The sequence below is a fragment of the Podarcis filfolensis genome (assembly GCF_964270895.1).
Source record: "Podarcis filfolensis genome assembly, chromosome: 9".
Classification (NCBI taxonomy): Eukaryota; Metazoa; Chordata; class Lepidosauria; order Squamata; family Lacertidae; genus Podarcis; species Podarcis filfolensis.
Window position 1 is genome coordinate 52,265,850 of NC_139610.1, and position 26,295 is coordinate 52,292,144.

The following is a 26,295-nucleotide window of genomic DNA, read 5'->3' on the forward strand; positions in this document are numbered from 1 at the left end:
TAAACCTACAAAAGAACTAAATACAGTGGTACCTCGGGTTACATATGCTTCAGGTTACATACGCTTCAGGTTACACACTCTGCTAACCCAGAAATAGTGCTTCACGTTAAGAACTTTGCTTCAGGAAAAGAACAGAAATCGGGCTCTGGCAGCGCGGCGGCAGCAGGAGGCCCCATTAGCTAAAGTGGTGCTTCAGGTTAAGAACAGTTTCAGGTTAAGAACGGACCTCCGGAACGAATTAAGTACTTAACCCAAGGTACCACTGTACACTGATACAAGGAGATTGCAGTACTGAACTTGCATTAGACCCAAAGCTAATTGGAACAGAAAATTAGGGAAATAGGAAATTATGACTTTCACTTGTCCTGTTTTCTTCTATTTGGTCCACGCTTTCTAGGCGCAGGTCCAATAAGTTTTTCTTTTGACCCGCCACCTTCCCTGGGAAAACCTGCTGTTTACTGCTGAATTATAACAACTGTCATTGAGCCCCATGTTAGTTGTAAATCGTATCTGAGGCTCAGGGTTGGTAAATCCAACTTGAGGTTCACAGCATTAAAAAGGTTGGTCCAACAGAACCAATTCAGAGGTAGAGAGTTGTAACCAACATTAATCAAACTCAAAGCAGACCCTATTAAATTAATGGACATGACTGAATTCATCAATTTCAATGGGTCTACTCAGTGCTATTTTTTTTAGAAAAAGGGGTTCTGGAACTTACCATGAATGCCTCCCTTGTTCTCTTATTACTGCAATGGCACCCACCTGAGAGGTGCCAGAACTGAGTTCTGGGAAGCTCCAGCTGAAAAAAAGCCCTGGGCCTACTATGAATAAAACATAGTTGGATACAATCCATATTCAGTTGAAGGCAGGGTTGTGACCAAAGAATCAGCCTGACTGAGTCAATCCTGATGATACAGAGCACTTATGCACTCCCATCTATAGGCCATTATGAAACTGCACTATGTTTGTTGAGAGTGGGATGTTTCTCATGCTTCATTAAGTCTGCCCTGAGATTGTGCTGTATGAATTTAATGCACTGTAATGTATGGAGGGAATCCTATCTTGAACACGGTCAGAACAGGCACTTGAAAGAGTTAATGCAAATTCAAATAACCAGGACAGAACAATTTATTTATATAATTTCAATGAGAACGTTTTCATGGTGATGAGCCCTTGTTCCCTGATTGCCCACGGGTTCTCTTTGTTTGCATAGTTTGCACACTGCAAGAGAAGATAGCTGGAAGTTATATTTAGCAGGAAAATATCCTTGCTGTTGCATCTTCCTGTTCCCACCTCCCACATCAAAATGTTTACAAGGCGGGGGGTGGGGGTGGGATTTGACTGCATGGTACTGGAAAGAGAAATACAGCTCCTGATTACCAAACAGCATGAACCTTCCAGGGAACCATAAAATGGCGTACATAATGAATATGCTTTAGGCAAAACAATAAGGCCTTTAATAATAAAAGATGAAGTATTATTTATAAAGCAAATAATACAGTGTCAAAGGAAGGGAGCTATGAAGTACAAAACTGCAGTTAAAAATTGTTTCAACTATCAAACCACCGTAGGAGCCAACTCCTAGGGGCTGAGGTCACTTTGGGCCCCACCAATGTAATATTTGAGGGGCCTGCTCCCCCAGTTGATATGCATTGCCATTCAAATGGTGTATTTGTGCCATGTCGTGGGATTGATTATGCAGGGTGGGGCTTACCTGGCCAACCCCAATATTTTATTGAAGTTGGCACCCTTGCAAACCATTGTATGTCTAGGTAAGTCACTCTCTTTTGATCCCAATCTGCAACAGCGGGTTGTAATACTTCGCAGGACTATTGTATGTGAAGTTGCCCATCTACAGTGCTACCTAAATGCTGCTTATGATACATTACTATTGCAGCATGATTGAAAACCTACGCAACAGTTACTTCAGTTGAAAAGTCCAGTGCAGGTCCCATGTTTGGGAGACCTTGGAGCAATACATCAGTCTTGAGCCCCCTCCTTCATTAAAGGATCACTCCTCACTCTTCTCCCTAGCAATTACCCACACATACACCATTGCTGGGATGCGGGTGGCGCTGTGGGTTAAACCACAGAGCCTAGGACTTGCTGATCAGAAGGTCAGCAGTTCGAATCCCCGCAATGGGGTGAGCTCCCATTGCTTGGTCCCTGCTCCTGCCAACCTAGCAGTTTGAAAGCACGTCAAAGTACAAGTAGATAAATAGGTACCGCTCCGGCGGGAAGGTAAACGGCGTTTCCGTGCGCTGCTCTGGTTCACCAGAAGCGGCTTAGTCATGCTGGCCACATGACCCTGAAGCTGTACGCCGGCTCCCTCAGCCAATAAAGTGAGATGAGCTCTGCAACCCCAGAGTCGGCCATGACTGGACCAACGGTCAGGGGTCCCTTTACCTTTACACCATTGCTACAAGACAAAGTGGCAGCAAGTAAATGGCTGCTCCTCCTCACAGTCGCTAGCATTCATTCTTCACCCTTTCTGGGCCAGATGGAAAATGTATGAGTGAGAGAGTAGGTGAAGAGGAGGAATAGAAGGGATGAGGAACCTGCAGCTCTGGTCAAAGATGGAGGGAGCTGTAATCCAGCAACTTCTGGAGGACTGCAGCTTCTTCTGCACAACGAAAGTGGCTTCCTTCAGACTCTGCTGATTGCACCTTGGCTCAGGAACATTGCCAGTATGTGTGGTGTAATTGAGAGGGTAGAGTTAGCACATTGTGTTATAGGAAAGATGGATGAATGGAAGGTGGAACCTGATTGACAGAAGTACAGCGATGGGACAGATTACGTGAAGATATAATGCAAGGCCAGATTTTCCTGGCTGCAACTCAAAATGGCAATAAACAAGGTCAGAAGAAGGGCTTTCTGCTTCGGTGGTGGGGTGGGGGGTGGCCTAAGCAGGGATAGGAATTCTACCTAGGGACAATCAATCAATGCACAGGTAGTAAGCCCTGACCTGTTGCTAGAACATCTACAGAGGCATAATTAAAACAAGTTCTCAATGCAAAAATTAAGGGGCAATATAACAAGTAATTCAATGCCCAGCTGGAGCAAAATAGCAAGTGCAGGAACCTAAACCTGCTGGCCTTTGATGTCAACCCTGAAAACATTAACCAAAACAAACAACATTTGGAGTAAACTGATGGGCAAGGTGTTAGAAGTGTGAGCATCTTATACGAACGTAATGCAAACAAGTATAGCGTCTTGAAAATGAGCAGCAGTTTTAACACGCTTGCATGATTTCCCTCCAAAGGCAGGATTGGAAACTTCACCAGTTGCTACACCCTCCCCTTTTCTTGGTGTCCCACAGTACTTCGTTCAAAGTCCCAACTGTTTTCCATTTTTCATACTTGCTCTGGTCCCATCCCAATCTTCAGACTGCCAGCCATACAAATACTGGTTATAACACATCAGTGATTTGTTCTGGTAGGAGTTCTGGAATCTATTTATAGGAATACAATGGGACCCCATGTTATTTGCAAGGGTTTTTCCACTTTTGACTGAAAGCCACAATTGCACTGGATTCCCTGAGACAGTCTGACTGCTGGCAGCAATGGAGGGCTAATATAATATAAAGCCACTACCCTTCTTAGAAAAGAATGTCCTTGGCTTATGGAGCATAAATTGTCATGGAAGAAACAATTTAAGGATTGTTAAAATTAAAGCTCACGGAATGATGAATTAAAAGATCTGAAGTTATAAGGAAACTTCTTGGCTTTGAAGGAAGGAAAAAAAAATTATCTCAGGGGAATTTTACCATATCATCTGGAACATAAATGGCAGCTGAAGATAATATCCCTGCCAAAAGCAAAAAAAGCAGTAATGCTGTTCTGTGCTGGGTTCCAAATTAAATGAATAATTGAATAATTAAATGAACTAAATGAATTTTATTGCATATTTTGCTGAGATGAAAAATAAAGCCCAACTCAAAAGGTCATACAAGTTCCTCAGAGGATACTTACAGTAGTTATTGACAAAGCATGCCTTCCCAAATCAGTAACAGAACTGTTTGATGTTTCATAAATGTGGGTATAATTAAAGCTCACTTAAGCTACATACATACTTACCAGGGAGTAAATTTGATTGAACTCAGCAGGGTTTACAGCTGAACAGGCATGTGTAGGATTGCCAGTGGTAAAATTCAAAGTCATCTAGTCAAGTCTTCAGTAGGTGCACACCAATTTTTGTAGTACCAATTTAGTACTTACCCTTTGAACATGTTGGTGAGGAAGGCTGAAATCCTGTTTTGTTGTTGTTTGTGCCTAGTCAGGTCACACACTAAGAAAGGCTCTATGCAGCCATAGGACCTGTCTCACATTCTGAGAGCGGATTGGTATCATCCTTGTAGCATTGCAAACTGTTTCTCCTTCTGAAATTTACAGAATCTGTCAGAGGAACTGGAATCCCAATCTATCTATACAGACAGCTGCATTGCAATCTGTAAAACCAACTACAATAGTAAATACTGCATTGAACTTCTCAGCCGCCTTATTTAATAATACTTTAATTGGAAACAGTATTATACAGTCTGGATTAAATAAGACAACATGATTTCATGTTCCATTAGTACTAGAGAGGATAAGTTCATCAAGGAGAACACAACACAGAAACTGCGTATAGTAACGTTTGTGTAAATACATTCCCACGTGGAATGTTTGGTGACACAACTGGTAACACAACTGAGTTAGCCACAGGTCTCCACTTTTTCTCTAACATATCCTCCACATGAGAGGATCTGTGGCAGCTATCCAATCCACATGTTTGCTCTGAACTTACCAGAGTATCATTTGCTGTGAGTGACTACAGTTCTTTAAGTTTTAAAGTTCTCAAGACATGTCTTGCTGATGCTTCCTACTGCTACTTCAATTTGTCTTCTCGACAGCTGCAGAGAAGCTAACTTATAGCATCTGGCTTACGCTCTCAGAACTGTATGCAAAGGCTGCAGAGTACTAGAGATGAAATTTACAAGATGTTCCCCTCATCTCTAGCGCAAGTTCAGAGAAGCCCCTGAACAGTAGGTGTAAAATTGATTGCCACATCAATTTTAAGGCAGCTTCTGAGCCCCTGCAATGATGAGAGGAAAGTCTTTCTCTCTCACTCTCTCTCTCACACCCCTTGCAACTCTGTTTTTGAAGCTTAAGTGTGTGTTATTTGTCCCTTCCACAAAAGCTGCAAAGAGCAATGATCAAAGATTGACAGGACTTTTCCCCTCCTTGGCAAAGGAGTGCAGCAAAGCTCCTTTGTCGTGGTGGTGAAATTGATCATTCATACAATCAATGGGCTCCCCCCCCTTTGTATAGATGAGGAAAAGGCATTGTAAGAAAAGCTTTGTTAGTTTCATCGCAGCTCTTTGCAGCTTTCTCCCACAATGCTCATAGCAAGATGCTGTGTGTTCCCATTACTATTTCTTTACATCTGTGGTCATATCCACACTGTAAAAGGACTCCTGACCGTTAGGTCCAGTCGTGGCCGACTCTGGGGTTGTGGCGCTCATCTCGCTTTATTGGCCGAGGGAGCCGGCGTACAGCTTCCGGGTCATGTGGCCAGCATGACTAAGCCACTTCTGGCGAACCAGAGCAGCGCACCGAAACGCCATTTACCTTCCCGCCAGAGCGGTACCTATTTATCTACTTGCACTTTGACGTGCTTTCGAACTGCTAGGTTGGCAGGAGATGGGACTGAGCAACAGGAGCTCACCCCGTCGCAGGGATTCGAACCGCTGACCTTCTGATCTGCAAGTCCTAGGCTCAGTGGTTTAACCCACAGCGCCACCCGTGTCCCATCCACACTGTACACTTAAAGCAAATTTAATGCACGTTGCTTTCTCAAGTAGTTTACCCTTCACAGAGCTGCAATTCCCAGCACACTTAATAAACTACAGTTCCCAGGATTCTTGGGCAGAAAAATTACATGTGCTTTAAATGTACGGTGTGGATGTGACCTGTAAAAAAAATGCAACACAATATGGAAGCTGCAGTAACACAATAGGGTAGTAGATGGATTGCCCCATCCTACTAGCAAAATCTCAAACAGGACATTACAGCCTCAAGTGACAGCAATTCCCACTCCAATAGATGTTGATTAAGTGACACCAATTTTGCAGTGGCATATGTGGCCTGCTGGATTGCCCTGTCCCTCCACTGCATTCCCAATTGATCAAGCCCATTGTTTGACTGAAATGTGTACATTTACACCCTCATGTGTGTCTCTTCTCCAATGAAAAACATCACAATCAGATGGAGAGCAAAGGGGAATTGTTTTGTTAAACTCCTAAATCAGAAAGGCAATCCCTTGACAGAAAGACCTCACCAGCTTGCAGTTCTTTTTCTTGCTCCGAAATTGATCACATTGCATTGTTCTGAATTCTTCATGATGGGCAGACATCGGTATCCTAAGAATCTATGTTCATGATAAGGATATATAGGCACTTATATGGATACTGGCCTCCTGGTTTATCTGTGGCTATTAGTAAAGGTAAAGGTAAACGTACCCCTGACTGTTAGGTTCAGTTGTGGACGATTCTGGGGGTGCGCGCTCATCTCGTTCTATAGGCCGAGGGAGCCGGCATTTGTCAGCAGACAGCTTCCGGGTTATGTAGCCAGCATGACTAAGCTGCTTCTGGCAAACCAGAGCAGCGCACGGAAACATCGTTTACCTTCCTGCCAGAGCGGTACCTATTTATCTACTTGCACTTTGATGTGCTTTTGAACTGCTAGGTGGGCAGGAGCTGGGACCAAACAACAGGAGCTCACCCCATTGCGGGGATTCTTCATGATGGGCAGACATCGGTATCCTAAGAATCTGTGTTCATGATAAGGATATACAGTATAGGCACTTATATGGATACTGGCTTCCTGGTTTATCAGTGGCTATTAACAACCTGACAAATAAGGCTACAAGGTCACTGTCAGTTTAGAAAGATCACAAGAGAAGGATCAATATATATATTAGGAACTGTTAGATGGACATACATGTCCAGTGTGTCTTTGCTTTGGTAATAGTTACATGAATTGACTCTTTGTTTACATTTTATTTAGCAGTACCATTTTATTCACAAGAACCTTCCATTTATATGAACAACTGACAGGTCTGCAGTGGCCAGCAATATACATCAACTAACCAGGTTCACTCAATTTGCTGAGGATGAGCTATTTACTGCCTTAACACACATTAAATGGCACCTTTGGGTGAATGATGTGTAAAAGAAAAATAAATCCAAAGTGTGAGAAAGCAGCTATAAAAGACCCTGCTATTCCATATAATAATAATAATAATAATAATAATAATAATAATAAATTTTATTTATATCCCGCCCTCCCCAGCCGAAGCCGGGCTCAGGGCGGCTAACAACATTCAAATAATCAAACAATCAAATAAAACAACATTCTAAAAATATTTCACTATAAAAATTAATTAAAATCAAGTTGATGGCAACCATTAAGCAAAACTCTGTGCAGGTTACCAGAGGAGGGAGTCAGGCTGCGCCCTGACCAAAGGCCTGGTGGAACAACTCTGGCATGTGGTCATGAAGCTGCACGGAACACTTACAGAAGCAAAAAGCACTACTGTGTTGTGAGACTTTAACAAGAAAAATGGCCAAATGCATTTTTGGACCTGAGTGCAGCAGAGAGATTAAGGAGCAGTCCTATCTCTTGTCTGGAGTTGTAACGCAAGGATAGCATCATACTGTGAGGTAATCAGTAAGGATTTTATCTCTTTAGAACATGATCTTGGGGCTAAGTAGAACTTTCCATCAGTTCCAACTAAGAAACAATGGTCTGTTAAGGACTTCCGGGTTGGCGCCTCCGGACAATGGCGGAATTCCTCCGATCGGGAGGAATTCGCTGCGTGGAAATTAGGGTCTGGCCACCACGGTGAAGGCGGGGACCCATAAAAATCATAGGCGGGAGAAGCCTGTGAACGTGGGATTCGGCTGGCACCTTTTGCGCCTCCCCTACTCGCGGGGAAACCTGGTTTCGGGGATCCGGAGCGACATGGAGTGAGTGGCGCGGTGCTTTGAATCGACTGCTTTTTTCACGGAGTGAAGCCGCATTGCTGTTGCCGGAGAGCGCTTTTTCCTGTGGACAATTTGATCTTGAAACAACTACCTGTGAGTAGAACGGAAAATTGGATTTTTAAACGTCTTAATTTGGCACCGAAACGGGGAGGTTTTAAACAGGAAGTCCGCCTCCCCCTTTTGTAAATAGACTGAAGCAAAGAGGCTGCAAGCTAAAGTCTTGGAAAGTCTTCTGTAAAGAATTAAACCTCCATCGGCTAAAATCGTTAACCCCCCCCCTTGGAAGCAGGAGAAGAGGGGGAAAATTTTAGATCATGTAAGCCTGCAGGAGAGAGAGTGAAGAAAGATAAATTACCACCGTTTTGAACCTGGAAACGGGCTGCCAGTAAGATTGACGTTTTGGGAAAGTTCATTGACTGTGAATAAAACGTATGTTGACAGATAGTTAAACAAGAGAAATATATTGTTTCAATTGTTTCCTTCTGCGCTTAAAAAGGAGCAAAAGTAACTGAAAATTGAAACCAATTTTGTTGCTGGATCTGCGTTTAAAAGGACTGATACAAATAGAAATTGTTTCCTCTAGAGGGAGCTTTTGAAACTGTTACAGGAGTGGAGCTGGGGAATTTTCCAGCTGCAGAGATAAAAGACCGTGAGATTCAGGGATTGACCTTGGACTGGTAAGAATGTCGACAGAAGAAGCCTTAGAGATTGCATTATGCAAGATAAGTCCTTCATTGGAACAGCTTCATAAGAAGACGGATGTGTTGACTATTAAAATTGATAATCTGGGACAAAAAGTGACTGATTTGGGACAAAAAGTGAACAACTATACAGAAACTACTCAGGAATTGATTCAGGAATCTACTTTGACATGGCAAGTTGTGGAGAAGGTGAGGGAGAAAGTTGTTGTTGAACCTCAAGTAATACAAGTGGAGAGAGCCCCAGCCTTACAGAGGCAATTTGATGAATATAAGTTGTTGCCTTCTATGACTGAATTTAGAGAAAGTCAGATTTTGAGGATTGGAGCCCCGCTTGGACTGGAGAAGGAAAGTTGGACAGATCCCCTTATGCAGGGATGTTCTGGCTTTTGGGACCTGGATTTGGGTCAGGAGGAGATTGGAGTCGTGGGGGCCTTCAGTTTTGGAGGGATTTTGAAACACGTCCTGAAAAATCTTTTGGACTTTAGTTTTGACTACGGAGAATGGGCTGACCTGTCGAGAAGGAAGAAAGATATTGTTAGGTTGGAGCTTCCCCGAGATCTACTCCTCAGTGCCAAAGGAAGGAAATTAAGAACAAGATCAGCAGAAGATAAAGTAAAGTCTATGTATAAATATGAAGAAGATCTGCAGAAGGGACATGGAAAAGAGTTAAGAACCTCGGACAGAAGATCACCAGGTTGATGGACCATATGGAATTGATAGAAAGGACTGGCAGAATCCGAGACCAGGGAGAAGAGACGGTGGAAGAAGATTGGAAAAAAGTTTAAAATTTATTTATAGAAATATTGTAAAATTAATGAGTGTCAGAAAAATGTTGGGATGAAATTACATGGCTTTAGTAGAAATGTTATAAGGAGTTAAGTTCAAATAAGTTTTATGGTATTAATGGTAAGATAAGGTTAAAATAAATTAAGATAATTATATGACAGAAAACAGAGAAAGATGGAAAGGATTTGCTGAAATAATTAATAACTAGAATACCAAAAAGGGAGGTGTGAGGAGGTTGATGAAACAAGTAAATGAAAGACAAAGATATGGAAATATTGGATGTGTTTTTAATTGTTTTTGCTTTTGTTTTTGTTTTGATGTATTGTTTTTTGTTTTTTATGTATTGTAATGTATTGATTTGTTTTGTTTAATTTTTCTCTTTTTTTCTCTTTTTCTTCTTTCTGTAATCTTTAAACTTTTAATAAATATTATTTTTTTTAAAAAAAAAATGGTCTGTTAAAATGCTTTCATGAAAGCGATCAGTCCACAGTTGGGAAAAAGCTATTGCAGAATAAAACTTTATACAACCACTTCCAAGATAACAGGAACTAAAGTTGAATCATGAAAGGACGGAGGTGCTGTTTCAGAAGAGGCTGTACTCTCCTCGGAGAATTAGGTGTTACTCCACTTGTCACTGGAGCCATAGGTTGCTGGGCCTTATTTTCAGTTATGGCTGGTTTGCCATCTACCACCATTCCTTAACAGGGATAACCTAGCCTCAGCAACCCATGCCCTAGTAACCTCCCAGCTAGACTACTCTAATGCACTCTCTACAAGGGGCTGCCCTTGAATACACTTCAGGGATTTCAGTCAGCACAGAATACAGTTGCAAGGATGCTGACTAAGTCAGCTGCATGACAAGAAATAACACCAGTTATTAAAAGCTCTGCACCAGCTGCCTGTAGGCTTCCAAGCTGTTAGTTTTGAAGTACAGTGGTACTTCGGGTTAAGAACTTAATTCGTTTTGGAGGTCCGTTCTTAACCTGAAACTGTTCTTAACCTGAGGTACCACTTTAGTTAATGGGGCCTCCCGCTGTCACTGCACCGCCGGCGCACGATTTCCATTCTCATCCTGAGGTAAAGTTATCAACCCGAGGTACTATTTCTGAGTTAGCGGAGTTTGTCTGTAACCCAAGGTGTCTGTAACTCGAGGTACCACTGTATAAAGTCCTAAATGGCCTCTGACCTAACTATCCAATGGAGCATCTCTCCTTGTAACATCCTGTCCATGACTGGAGAACTGCTAAGGATGGGGGCTTTAGGTTGTACCAAAGTCAAATGAAACTCAGGCTACCAGGAACGGTGGTAAAGCTTGGGATGGCAACCTGACTTTCTTTAGTTTCAGCAGGCACCAGCAATGCCAGTGGAAACATTCCTCTTCTACCATTCCTTTTACATTTGGAATATTGGCCTTGTATTAAATAGGGCAGATGGAGAGATATTACACTGTATGCAAAATGTCTGATTTCTGGATTCTGAATTTTAGGTTTTAAAAAATATTTGAATGGCAAGTTTATGCAGCTCTGTATGTTTTGAACTGCCCACCAATAATGTTTTGATGAAGGGTGGGGTATACATTTTATAAACAAATAAATAAATATTCCAAAACGCTAGCTGAAATAAGCGCATAAAATTGTTTTCTACAGAAAGATCCCTCCCCCCCTTTGGCTTCAAAGCAGTTTCCGCAGCTGCATGAATATTTATAGCTCCAGCAGCTACAAGAGTTTACTTGCACTTCGTTGCATGCATGCTGTAAGATGGAAATGAATAAATTAATCCATAAAGTACTTTTAAAATGCATTTTAAAATGCTTTATAACAGAAAGGAACATTTTAGGAAGATTAATCTTTCCTGTGGGTAATTACATTTTAGTTTGACATATGCCACTCAGGTGAGCATAAATTAGCCCTCACCCACACTACTAGAGCAAAATAATAATAATAATTTATTTTTAACGTCATTATTTCCAGTTTGGCACCACATTTACTGCAGGTTGTTGGGAACTTATATTTACAACAGCCAATTAAATGATCTATGTCTCTAATAACATACCTCTAACTCCTTGTTCTCCTTTTGCAGCAAAGAGACTTCTATACTTCCAAGCAACAATCTAAATTTCTTCTAGTGATTTCATACTAGAAGACCATAGCAATGTTATTTATTTTCAGCAAAGCTTTCTGAGCAATTTCAATACCGTACTATGTTGGTGAGTCAAGATGATGATGTTTGCTGGTGTGGGTGGTTCGGTTAGAACCCTTTAAATAATTATGGGTTATTTATAGGACAGCCCAGGTGGCAAGACAGAATAAAACCATTGATCACTTGACAAAATATTCAGCATGCTCAGTTTTTAAATATCAAGTGACTGAAGGTTAGCTCACACATTCAAGCTGTTAGCATTGATCATCATGACCCATGGCATCTTCACATTTCCCATTCCTTACCAAGGCTTTCCGTGATGCAACATAATAGGAGGTAATATACTTATTATTGAGCATTACTGCACTGAGCAGGGAGAGACTTTGTGCTGGCCACCAGGCAATGGATTATCCCACCTGCCTTGTCCTACCCTCTAGCCCTAGGAGCCTTTTCCAGGCCATGACTTTAGGAACAGCAGAAGCAATTGGGAAGAAACAAGAAGAGGAAGAGGAAGTGTGTGTGTGTGTGTGTGTGTGTGTGATGCATATCTCTGCTTGTCAATTTGTATTCTGTTAGGTTATGCACTGTGGATTGCTGTTATTTTTATTGATTATTTTTTAAAAATTATTTATTGTAATTGTTAAGAGTGAATTTCTGCTTAATTATCATTAGCTGATATTTAATTTTATTGTGCATTATTATATTCTAGTAGATTACTGAATATTACTTTATTTGATATAAATTATTTTGAAGTTATGCTTTTACTATGACTTGTTTGTATTGGATCAAACTGTTATCAAGTGTGCAGTCTTTGTTGTATAAAATAATATTACAATACCTAAGCTGTGATTTTGCTTATTTTCCTTTTACTCTCACACACAATATTGCATACTTCTGCTTTGGAACTCAGTTTTAAACTTCAGACTTATTATAGCCAGTCTATTTCCCAAAACAATTAACAAAATAAAGCCAAACAATTTTGGTTGCCTCCACCATTTTGCTTGTATCCTAATGGCAACACAATATGCAGGTGTACTGCGTGCAATTATTGGTGTAAATGCATACTTAACTATTTATGACAAAAATAATATATTGACTTACATCCGCATAAGCATTGTTTCATGTAATGGGGCTTGCTTCAGAATAGACACAAACAGGAATGCCCTTCAATCTCATTAAACCAGCCCTCTGTATACCGTATTTTTTGCTCTTTAAGACTCACCAGACCACAGACACCTAGTTTTTGGAGGAGGAAAACAAGGAAAAAAATATTCTGAATCTGAGAAGCCAGAACAGCAAGAGGGATCGCTGCGCAGTGAAAGCAGCAATCCCTCTTGCTGTTCTGGCTTCTGGGATAGCTGCGCAGCCTACATTCGCTCCATAAGACGCACACACATTTCCCCTTACTTTTTAGGAGGGAAAAGGTGAGTCTTATAGAGCAAAAAATACGGTAATTTCTAGATCTACCTAGCTCCTCTACTCAAAGTATGTTAAATGCTACTAATCACTTCATATACTTTTTATGAATACAAACAACAGCTTACACAAACATTCCAATCAGCATAAAAATTACCAGTACATATTCAGTGACAATCAGATTAAAAGACTAGCAAACAAGAGAGAGAGAAAATAAATTAAGTTCCTCTCTGGAGAACATCAAAAGTTTAATTTCCTAAGTAGAGAATTCCATGAGGGAGACTAAGGCAATAGCTTCATAATTAACATAAATGAAACATCTATAATCTTCTCTCAACAAATGCGGTAAATAATTATTTCACTGAAAGCACATACAGTGGGCAATAGGACATAATCCTGGAGCATTCTGAAGATTTAAGAACTGTTTGTGTGGCATTAAATACTTCACAAGCTTCTATACCAGGGGTGAGGAACTTGCAGTCCTCCAGATGTTGTTGGACCTCGTCTCATCAGCCTCCGTCTGCATAGACAGTAGTCAGGTTGCCCAAACCTTTCTCTACCAAAAACAGAATCATTTGCTTAAAAAATGGTGGGGAAAAGATGTTAATGTGCACAGAACTGCTAATCAAGTCTGCTGATATTATGGAACAGGATTCTTAATGCCCTATACAGATTATAACAGATTCCCAAAACCTACTTTCGGTCTCTTTGAGAAGTTTGTGAACACCGTGTGTGTTAAGTTGTGGGTGAGCATATCAGACGACACAGCGATTCTTCAAATAGCTCTTGTTTATTCACAGGCCAGAACAGAACCGAACGGAAGGGTTCAGCCAGCCTACTTATATAGAGCTCCACTACAACGCAACTGTAACAACTTTCTGTAACTATCCAATCACTGAACGTCACTTTCAATCCCTTATTTGCATATGTGGACCTGAGTGAAAACTATCTACAGTATCCCCCTGCTGGCCCAGGGTGAGAACTTCAGTACATAACTGTGTGTGTGCACCAGTCCTCTGAGCTGTGGCCCATTTGGTGAACATTGAGCTGGACAAAGCTTGGTCACTGGTCATGGTTTCTTTGGAGAGCTTTGTGGCCAAGTATGGATTTGAATCCTGATCTCCTAGGTCCTAGTTAGACACTAACCACTACACCAAACTGGTTGTAGGATCTAAACAAGCACATGTGCCACATTGCCTCCACAATTCAGGGGGCCCAGGGCAGTTCAACATCAGCATTTCTATAATACACAATTCATGTTCCCATGCATAACCCCTTTGCATTATGAATATGGATTAACAGTTATGTTGTGATTGTATCATACTGGGTTAGAAATTTAGAACTACTGAAATTAATAAAATATTGTGTGAAAGGCATCACTGTTTATAATGTGATCATTACTCTCCTTGTTATTGTGGATTGAGCGTGATTTGGCTTATGACTGTGGCATTTAAAGAAGGCCCAAAAAGGAATATAGAATTACTCTGTATATTGATAATCACTTGATTATATACAAAATACTTCTTACAGACTATGAAGACGTTTCAATCATCTCAGTGCAGTATGATCAGGAAGATAATTATATAAATACTCGTGAAAAGGCTTTGAAGTCAGGGTTATGCGCTAAACAGAAAAGAAGTCCAACAGAGTCTCGTTTATTATTTATTCAATATTCTGATATACCTCTCTCTAATCTGAAGCTCAGGGTGGTTAACAATCGGCAGATAAACTGTAATACAAAACAGTACTTCATTGAAACCACACATTCATTACAGCAGCAATTCAAGAGCAAATAACTACCCTTAAAATATTTTACTCCATTATACAAATGGCCAGTCAATATTTTTTATATATATAGCTTCCATCCTCCCCACTGCCCAGACCAGGGCTGGATTAAGATTTGATGAGGCCCTAAGCTACTGAAGGTAATGGGGCCTTGTATATGCCCAGCTGTCCTTTGTCAACAACAAATTGTCACTGTTTTTTTGTGTTGAATATATGCTATATGGTAATTTATGGACCTAATAGGTAGGTATCTAAAGCCATTTGCACATAACAAAGTATGTATTTTATCAAAGTAATTGTTGAACTGAAATAAAATTAAGAAGTATATTAATAGTAAAATACAATTAAGAAGAAATATATTAATAGTGAAAAATTATTAAACTAACTGTATGTAGGTTTTATTTTATTTGTTTTTTATCTTATATTTTGGAAATGTACATCCGGTTTTTTTCCTTTAACATTTTTTGGGGGGCCCCAAAAGAGTGGGGCCCTAAGCTATAGCTTGTTTAGCTTATACGTAAATCTGGCACTGGCCCAGATACATTCTGTCTCTAGCAAACTGCTATTACTTGGTGGGGGGGGGGGAATCCCCAGAAAAAAGCAAGAAAATTCTTTTCTTTTAATGAGACTTGCGTAATTTCTTTTTCAGATCCCACTAGTACAGCCAATTTTTGTTTGAAACCAACTCCTCCTCAAAATTCCACATGTGTCCACAGTCACATCAAGGTTAGAGAACGGCACATGCAAAAATAAACCCCCATCCGAAAATGTTATATTGCATGCACAAGGCCATGCATGAAAGAAACACAGTAACTGCTATTGAACTGACCTACCATAGCACTGTGAGAGCTCTCTGTTAATGTGCAAGCACAGCACAACAATCCAATCCTATGTTACTAATACTAGTTACAGTGATTGGTATCTTTGCAGTGTTTACAGCAGTACGTTAGCAGGAGGTCTACTGCCCCTGATGGATATAAAGTTTCTACTGGAACTACAAGCATTAAATGCAATACGGTACTTTGGCTGATAAATAAGTAATTGCTCATGATATGTTGATCAGGTGGCTGGCACGTTTTCGCAGAAGAAACAAAGAGAAGAGTTTACTAATCAATATGTTCCAACCGGTGAAACTGGATGGGGGTGCTAATCCCATTAAAAATGTACAAAGATAAAGAACAAATCAAATAAGCTATAACTTTCTTGGAATAATGGTACAAAACACCAAGAGTTTCTGGTTTAGGGATTTGATTATTTGAAATCAAATCATGCTCGCTGAAATTCGGGAAGGGTGCCCAATTTTCAACTTGGCTTTCAAAAGTAAAACTCTATAGCCAGATTAATGTTAAAGATCAGCAGCCTATTGTATTTGCCCAAATACTCATGGTTATATCATAAATATGTAACGAAAATTATAATGCATTTTCCTTAAACTCACTTTATCTAAACATTGAGAGAATACATGGCAATAGTTTTCCTGGTAACAGGGAAATAACTGCAAGTCATTTGGGTAACTTGCATGGGCTTAGCCAAGGGGGGGGCAGCTGCCCCCCAAATCCATCAAAATCAGTACAAATCTGAGTTTCTGCCACCCCCTGACAAAAGCCCCTAACAAAAATCCTGGCTACACACATGGTGACTTGATGGTCATTTGAAGAGGGTTGAATAAATTAATAAATAACAATAATAGTAATATACTATACTATCCTATACTATACTAAATAAATAAATAACAGACTGATTATCATCACTCTGTAACCATACTAAAACTTAGGGCAAAGGAATTATGTTTGTACAGTTTCTCACTTGAAGCCCTGATGAATAGTTTATCCGATCCATATTTCCGATCCACACTTATGTTTCTACAAGCCAGCAGATTTCATGCTGACTCTTTGGGCTATGTTTCATATATCAGGGAATGGCTTATATAGCGGGTAACGAAGGTTTACACAATGGTCAGAAACAGACTGTAATAAAACAGCTTATACAGCACATTTAGCCTTGACTTCAATAAGACGTTGTACATGTCCATGATGCAATGAATTTGAAAAACAGTTTAAAGAGTATCTTCTGGATCAGTACACATTGTATGCTTAGAACATGGATCACAACAGAAAACAGTAGGAAGAAAACCTGAATTAAGTACAAAAAATAATCTTCCACAAGGTGGCACCCTTTGCTTTTCAATCTACAACAATTAGCTTGAAAACAGACTCCTGTTATTTTCCGTTTAAGTACAAGCCACAAAATCTTTATCAATAATTTTTAAGTAACAACACAGGGAAAACAGTATGAAGCTGATGCTCAGAAAGGCTAATTATACTATCCCCATGAGGAATATTTGATAATTTTTACATTAATGGAGGAAACTTGCACACTCTGAAACCAAGCATAAAACAGCATAAAATAAAAAGTAGCACACTAAAGGGTCAAATTTAGTTTCCAATTTATATCTCAATTTCCATCAAGATATGCATCTATTATAAAATAAAACAGGATCTTCTCTTAACCTGTTCTACATCCACTGGAATGGAAGCTTCTTGTTGAATTTTAGCAACTTGGCATCTGTATGACGACATTTCAGTGGCAGTCTCTATTGCCGCACCCATACTTTGCCTGAGCACAGCCTAGTACAGTGGTACCTCAGGTTACATATGCTTCAGGTTACATACGTTTCAGGTTACAGACTCCACTAACCCAGAAATATTACCTCGGGTTAAGAACTTTGCTTCAGGATGAGAACAGAAATCGCGCGACGGCAGCAGCGGGAGTCCCCATTAGCTAAAGTGGTGCTTCAGGTTAAGAACAGTTTCAGGTTAAGAACGGACCTCCGAAACAAATTAAGTACTTAACCCGAGGTACCACTGTATCTGATTGAAAAGTATCACCCCTGTTGAAAGTACCAACAGCTAAAATCTGACATTTTATTGAAACCAAGAAGACAAGAAGACAAAGGGGTTACTTATTATATAATGACACTTGATAGGGCAGCAAGTCATTCTGTCAGTACAAGGATTTCCACTTGCGTAATGCAACTCCACCTGTCCTCTCCCTGTGTGTGCCCTGCATCCCCACAAAATCTGTTCCAGAGGGTTTGGGGGTCCTCCCAGAAGAGGCACACAGGGCAGGAGTAGAATGGGGAAAGTTCGGTTGCACAAGCGGAAATCTTTGAACTAATGAAACTTGTTGGTTACCGGTGATTATGATGCATGTTCTGTGGCTTTATGCAGGTCTCCTACATTTGTTAGATTTTGATTTATTTATTGAAGTTGAAGCTCTGACGATATTATATTATATTATATTATATTATATTATATTATATTATATTATATTATAATATTCACACACACATTATATTATATTATAAATATAAATAAAATTTGTTTGTGTGAATATATTTGTCAGTGTTTACTCTTTGGATGAAAATGCTGGTCTTCATTTCTTGTTTCAAATAAAAGTATTTGGCAGAGGTTTAGAAAACCTTGGCCTAATCCTCTTATTGCACTTCCTTCTGTGAGACATAAGCTGGAAGATCAAGGTATAAAACTGCAGCTTAACTTGGTTGCATTATTTGTCACAGAACGAACTGTGCATCTTTTTCTTCAGCAAGAAATGACTCATTTCTTTATTCCAAACCAAGCTGGAATTCATTTGAAGAGCTTGTCCAAGGCCTAACATTCACTCTCTCTCAACAGAGGCATATTTTTTCTTTCTCATTACTTTCATGTGACTAGTACAGTATCTTACTAAAAGGCTAGCAGCAAACAAAGGCAAACATACAGGCTAATATAAAAACCTATTAGCAGATACTCTTATGAAAAACACAATCTGATTCATGTCCACTGCCAGTAATCTCCTATTATTTTTTGGCAGAGATACAAAAGTCCTGACAAGATTTAATAACGTGAAGAAACAGAAGAATGTATATTTTAAAATTACAGCTGAAGGTCAGCGTAACATAGTTGCAAGAGATGTCCTTTCATCAGCCACATACCTCCAGCCTCTTAATTGCAAACAGTTTTTAAATAACTTTTGCTCCATGGAACTAACAAGCTCAGGGATGAGGAGAAGAGCTATTCCCTGTTACAGTTATTTACTGAATTAATGACAGTGCTAGAAACCTTGTTTACATAACAGATCAACAGTAGCCCTGTTTAACCTATATCTCAGATCACTGGGCCAGTGGGGGAGGGGTGTTCCACTTGCATTGTATGGGAGAAACTCAAGGGTTTGATTAAGTACAAAAAACTGGAGTTGAATGGAGTGGAATAGAAAAGCTGGGAACAGAATGGAGTATTCTGGAGTTGGGCTAGAATCTTGTAGAGGAGCCTTTCATGTTTTATTATGGGCCTTAGTGCAACTTCCACCTTTCATCTTCTGGGTGAAGCCTCTAAGGCCAATTCAGAGTTTCTTCAAGCAAAAACATAGTTAATCAATATTTTCTCCACCAATATTACATTATAGAGAAAGGAATCCTGTTCACTTCAATGGCAACACAGGTAGCATCAGTTTAAGAGCACTTTCATCCACACGCAGTCCTTTTCTCAAGCAAAGCTTTCTAGTCACCACCACCTGATTTACTCAAATGGTGCTGCCTCAGTTTCCTTCGCTGACAATAGCTCCGGGAATCACTGCTTTCCCCTGAGCAAATGGGAAGACAATGGCTTGGTAGAAGCTCCCAGGCAGGCGTGGGACAGTGTGAAGGTGGTAAAACAGAACCCACCTACTTGAAATATTTCATTATGTTCTCCATTAATTTAAGTGGGTCAGGAAAACCTCAAACCATGACAAATTCGATCCTCTGATCATGTGCCCTGAAAAACAAATGCCTTCAACTCTCAAGTTTAGTTTTAATTGAAAGGATATTAATAATCCTCTGCATTACCCAAAAGGAATGCTGGGGGGGGTGGAGAAAGCAGAATGAAACATCTCCAAATTCACTTATTTTTCAATTCAAAATTCTGTAACATCTGTGGATTTTATTTTGTTTTGAAACAAAACTGCTTTAAGGGCTAAAGAAGGCTGACTCACTAACACATATGTGAAAAGCAAGATGCTTTTTCAATACAATTTACAATTCTTTTCCTGGAGTTATTCCGCTAACTCAATAGATGTTCACATTTTATTCTGGACCTAATATCTTTCTAATATTTCTGCTGCATGACTCCCTTCTTTGGAAGTCACTTTGATATTGTACCACTCTGAGACGATGTGTGACAGATGCATGGAGCAAAAGTCCAAGTGGTTGTATTCAACCATGTCTTTCAGCTGATGGAAGACTCACTTGATCTAGTCATGGATGGAACAGCCTTATCCTGGTGTATTTCTGTTTTACATATGTTCACCAGTGAGTCCATTCTGTCCCACTTCCATTTTATTTTAAAGAAACATCCCTTGGGAACACACAGGAAGGGTGGACGCAAATGCAAGGCCAAGACTTGCTGTGGCTCATTCTCATCATGCTAGATTATGGTTTACCATTTACTGCCTGGGAGACTTGAATACAATAATTGTAGGACAGCTGGTTACACGAACAGGTAAACTGAATTTCTAGTCAATGAACTCAGAGAAGTAGAACGGTCTAATATCAGAAAGGTCATTTCTTCTGCCTTTCTTTCTGCTCTATTTTGCGGCTCTCAGCTCTTAATGGGGATAGAGACTGTAAGAAGTACAACACGTATGTGTACTTCTGCTTCTCCTGAGGAGGTTGTTCTTTGGTATATTTGTTTTACTATTATACAGTTGTATGATAAATAAAAATTAAAAGGAAAGGGAAAAGTCCTTTCAATAATACTCCCCCATATTTTAGGGCTTGTAACAATTATTATTATAGCTACAGTGATCAAAATATTCATTGTGTTTCCCCATATTGATATATATTTCTGAAACAAAAATTATATCTATACCATCTGAGATCATTCTAACCTTGTAATACCCTCCATACTTTGTGCCAAGTACACACGGAACTTTATAAATATCTGAGCAGATGAAATTAGCCTCCTGATCAGCATTAGAAACATAGTCTGATATAAAATATGAATACTGAGAACTTTTAAAGGACATAGCATTAAATTTTATTACAGACAGAGCACATAAATGAGATGCACATAAATTAGAATGAATCCTTAGAAACATCAAATTAAGTGAGGATTTAAGTGAAACTGAAATGTTAATAAAATTGTTCTGGTCTTAGACACATGGGAGAACTCACATATTTTACCCAAGTAACTTTCTACACTGCATTCTAGCTATGCTTGCTGTTGCTGATATGTTAGTCCAAGAAAAACAATAATATGTAAGGTGATACAGTTTATTTTGACTAAATTCTGGTGTTCTAAATTATGTTTAGGAAGGCATGCAATGAAGTTTGCGTATCCCGCACCAGTTGATGGAGGCCAAGAGAAGACTTTACCTCACTTACTTTGGAGCTTTCAACTAATCACCATCTCACTGCAGAACTACTCTCACTCCCATTTTAGTTCAAAGAGCTGGGTGGAAATGTATTCTGATAAAGTATCAGGAATGGATACAGAAATTTCCAAAACAAAATTCTATACATTTTACTCTTCCCCCTGTACTAGCAAATAATAGACTTGAAAAGTTTAGCTGCATCCAGCTTAGACTTTGGGGAGTGTCGGATCGCTGACATTCTCTTTGTAAAAACCAGCTAGCGTCAGTTAGATCTACAGAGATGAATAACAAATAAGTTCTCTCTTCCCTGAAGCACAATGCAAATCACCGCCTCCATGCCCAATACAAATATTTATTTGAGTTTATTCCAAGCCAGTATTTGAAATGCAGCTGATGAAGCCGCAGAGCTTTAGTGCTGAGCCACAGTTAAAAGATTTGGTAGAAAAGAAGATATCCAGACCAAGGCCACATTCACACCATACATTTAAAGCACGATGACACCCATGGCATCCACCAAAGAATTGTAGGAGCTGTAGGTTACTAAGGGAGCTGTAGGTTGCTAAGGGTCCTGGGCAAAAACAGGCCCCTATTCCCCTCCTACAGTTTCCAGAGTGGCTTAACAGCCAATCCCTCTTCACAGGAAACTCTAGGAATTGCAGCACCATATGCTCCACTGAATCTGTAGGATTGCAGTGTTACTATACCATACCCTCCAACACGCTGAGGCAGAAAAATGGGACACCATCTTCCAGGGCCATGCTCCCACACGTGACTCTCTGAACTGAACGTGACTCTGCAACCCTGAAAAAAGCACTTTGAGGAGGGGGTGAGATCACAGCAAGAGAGCATGGCACCCAAAATGGCCGCCATGTTCTTGCACAAAAAAGGGATGTCCCAGTTTTATCAGGACAGTTGAGGGGTACGCAGAACTGAAATGGAATCGCTTTCCCTCACTTCAGTCAAGCATCTTATAAAATATAGGCCCATGACCCTGGCTGGATCTACACAAATCTGTGAAAATGCTATTTTAAAAATGTAAAATAATTCTCAATGCACTTTCCCATTGACGAAGGATCACTGTCTACAGCGCCCTCTGGTGTTACCTTTTTATAACACATTTTTTATGTTATAACTGACCGGTGTAGATTAGTCCCTCGTGACAGGATTGTAAAATCACTGGGTTGAGCAGGCATAATGGAGAACCTATTTCAGCCTGAGGAGGGCCTCATTCCCTTCTGGGCAACCTTCTGCAGTCACATGCCAGTGCTGGGAGGGGCCAGAGGCAAAAGATGGCAGAGTAATGTATGTAAATCTTCCTCTGTATGGTAAGCTGGTTTCTACACACATTCCCCTCTGTCCTCCATCCAGGAATGCAGGAGGAATTTGAGGGTCCCATTCAGGCAAATCAGGTCCTCCCTTAAAGAGGGAGGTGAGACCTGGAAACCGACACTCTGTGTTGTGGGTGGGTATGATTGGTCAGTCACAACACCCGATTGGTAGGTCCCCCATAGCTGGGTGCAATCTGGCCAATGGGATGCAGTCCAAACGGTTCAGGGGCCCTATTTATGCCCATGCACGTGGCCCAGAGCTTCCTCTTTCAGCGTGTGCATTCGGAACACCCACCCACCTCTCCCTACTTTTAGGACTTTGCGCTTGATCTTGCTATGCCTTCGTGTTTCGTCTGTCGTTGGGACAGGAGCACGGCAGGAATTTTCCCCACTTGGCTGATTGGCTGTTGCCATTTGGGTTCCACCTGCCACGTGGCAAAATGTCGCAACTTGTAAGGTTGCGGATAGGCTCTGGTTCAGGTGATAGGAATGTGAGAACACTCTTGCCATCCCTATGTGAAGGGTATTCTATTAAAGGAATCCAGGGACTCGATGGTTTGGTCAACCCCTGAGAGGGGGTTGTGCCTGTGCTTGAGTCCAGGGGGATATTTGGGCAGTAGAGATAGCCTGTTCCCGGCTTTCTGCTTATCCAGGTGTTCACCCTTGGCTGACCTGTGCTGGAACCCCTGGGTCAGTGCTACCTGCATGGCAGGGAGCTAGTCAAACCAGAGCCTAAGCAACCAGTCACTTTCTGTAATCAACAAAGTTGTGGCCTAAATTCTGCCAAAAACCAAAACTAAAATTTGAGTCAAGTGTGAATTTATTTGGGGGGGGGGAGGTTTCTGGGTCTGAACACGCAAAAGCACTGGAGGATGGTGCAAAGCAGTGCCAGTGAGAGGTGTGGCCTGGGGGGGGGGAGTGGGTCTGGGGAGACCTTCAAGGGCCAGAGAGAGAGAGAGGATTGAAAGGCCACAACTAAGGTTTCCTACCACTGCCTTGGAGAATACTCTTCCTGCTCACAGGGAAGTAATGAATACTTCAGGGAATCTGTGGCCTTTATGGGCTCCGCAAAGAGCAAGCGCAATTGCAACCTTTTCCTTGATCACTTTGCAATGTCATGCAAAGGTAACGCTTCTCTTAAGACTGAACAAGGAGTTAGGTAGCTGCCTCCAGCTGGGAAACACCCGTCAGCTGCTACAAGGAAGGACAGGCCTTGAGCCAGGTGGATAAAGCAGCTGCCAACATAACTGGCTAAATCCTTCATGTCAACAGGGAATAATAATATTCACAAATCATCTACCACATACTAATGTTCTCTCAATCCTCTTCCCTTTATTTACATCACCACACACAAAAACACCACAAGCCATTCATTGAAAATAAAACAGAGCTCTAGTTTTCGACACAAGGTCCTTTACACACAAGCATATGCCATGAAAAGCATTTTTAGCATACGGCTTGCTGTCACGCAGCATTTTGATGGGGCCCCAGTTGGGACCTGTCGCTTGAAGCCAGAATTGGCTTTTACAAGTTGTAGATGCTTTTTATTGATGCCTGCTTCCCATACAAGTCAGACAACAGGGGAATACTGAAACCACGTAGGAGGAAGATCAGATGAACTACACTGGGGGTGAGGAATCCTTTTCAAGGACACATTCCCTCATGAGGAGACTTCCATGAGCCTCATCCCAATGGTGGCTGGGACTGACCTGGCTGGGACCAGCAGCAAAAATGGGTGAAGCAACAACTGTGACTCATGTTTGTACACTGCAGTCATTGAAAAGCCAGAGGTTTCAACACAAAAAAAGAATATGGCTTTTTTCAAGTGATCTTGTAGTTTAACCAGATGTTCTTCTACACTACTATTTTACCAGTGCAGCAGCCATGCTCCTCAAGAACTGCGTTTGCCCTATTCACTGCAGGAATTATATCAACAATGCAAACTATCTGTACACAAATAAGTGACTACTGTGGTCTCTGCCTGACCTGTGTTACCTACCAGTGGTGCTCTATTAACTGGGTGTCTGTACTATATTCCCACTTCCTGCTGAATTGGTTGGGTTGTTTCCATAAAAAGTACTTTGACACAAAACATAATAATACAAAGTATGTGCAGATTGGGCTAAAGGCATACTATTGAATATAAATTAGTAGGTACAGTCCTCTGGTCTACTAGAAATAAAGTGGCTCTCAGTGAAGAACTAGTTGTCCACTCCTGCTGTTTGCTTTCAAGCGCAAATTACCCAGATAGTATGAAATGAATAACAACATGAACCCACTATTTCAATAACTAAAGTAGCCTTCCTAAACAGAAGCATATAATCTTTATCTAGCCTGTTTCATCAATACTGGGGGGGGGGGGGACACCTTTCATTTTTGAAGCATTATCCAGTTTGGGAAAGTGTTTAAAAGTAATATGCACAGCTGCAGCAAGCCAGTGAAAATTGACTTCAAATTATAATTGCAAGCAATGGGAGAGAAAAATACGAAAGATACATTTCCAACAGGAAGCTTTTTAGATTTCATTGGAACAGTACGTCAGAGGCAATATACTAAATTGCCTGAAACAGATCACTATAATTTCATTTTTAAATCATTAGAGCTATTCCCTTGCATGAGCCATGAATTTTAATTCCAGATAAATTGTAGGCATACAAATTATGGAAAAATAATGTTCATGGAGAGACTGTGGCAGTCATTTTAAAAACAAGAGAAAGACATAAACAAGGGTAGGTCATGTGGTATTCCAGTTGTTGTTAGACTACAACTCCCATCAACCCCAGCTATATGACCAATGATTAGGTATAATGGGACTTACAGAGTAGAACTGGGCAGCATTAGAGTGGCTTACCTGCATTGCAACATGAATTGGAATAAATTGAATATCCCTGATAACTTTGGATACCAAATTTACCCAATTTCTTAGGGAAAATGTAAAAAGGAGAAAAGTTTGTACTGCAAAATGTAGTATATATGAAACATTCATGATCACTTGGCAATGAAACATTCTACTGGGCTATAACGAGAATGCTCATTACTAGAAAGGAGAGCAAGAAGTAAACTAGTTTGTGTTTTTTTACTTTTACTTTTTGCATCTTTTTCTGGTGAACTTTCGGTTGTACAGAATCATCCTGGCTAAAACTCTTGTTGGATGAATTGTTGTTGTTTTTTGTATATGAGAAGCCCTAAAACAAATAATACAGTAGAGTGGATCCTTAGAGCTAGGCACAAATATTTTCTTTAGGGCTTAGCACTTGAGTTCTATCACCTCTTTGCTCCGTTAATCAGTGCAGTGTCAGTGTCACTGAAAGTGGCGGTGGGGTGAGTGAGAAGGTGGGTGCTCCTGTAAAAAATAACTTTGTTTGCCTCCCTAAAAAAGCTTAATAATCTTGGCTTGATGCTCCCATAAAAAGAAGCTCAGCAAGTTCCACACCTCTTTTTCTAGAAAAAAAATCCCTGATTTTATTACATTTTATTACAAGCTTCTCTTCAGCAGCATCCTTCCATCACGTAGCAAGCACTTACATTCTGAAGTAATACTCTGGCTGGCACATAACTATTTGTCTAGAGAACAGCTAATAAGCCATTTGGTTCTTCCAAGGTTACTCAGTGATGTAATCTCTTAAGGAGTCAGACATAATGGTAAATCTGCCACTTTTATGACCAGCATTGAAGTCTGATTTCCATGCAAGTAAAGAAGATA

General features: G+C 40.4%; 1 protein-coding gene across 6 annotated transcripts in view; it reads right to left on the reverse strand.

Moving 5' to 3' along the window:
* Positions 1–26,295, reverse strand: part of ANK2 (ankyrin 2) — a gene marked incomplete at its 3' end in the record, with an annotated part of 315,375 nt that overhangs the window by 242,604 nt on the left and 46,476 nt on the right. The gene's annotated exons all lie outside the window — the stretch shown is intronic.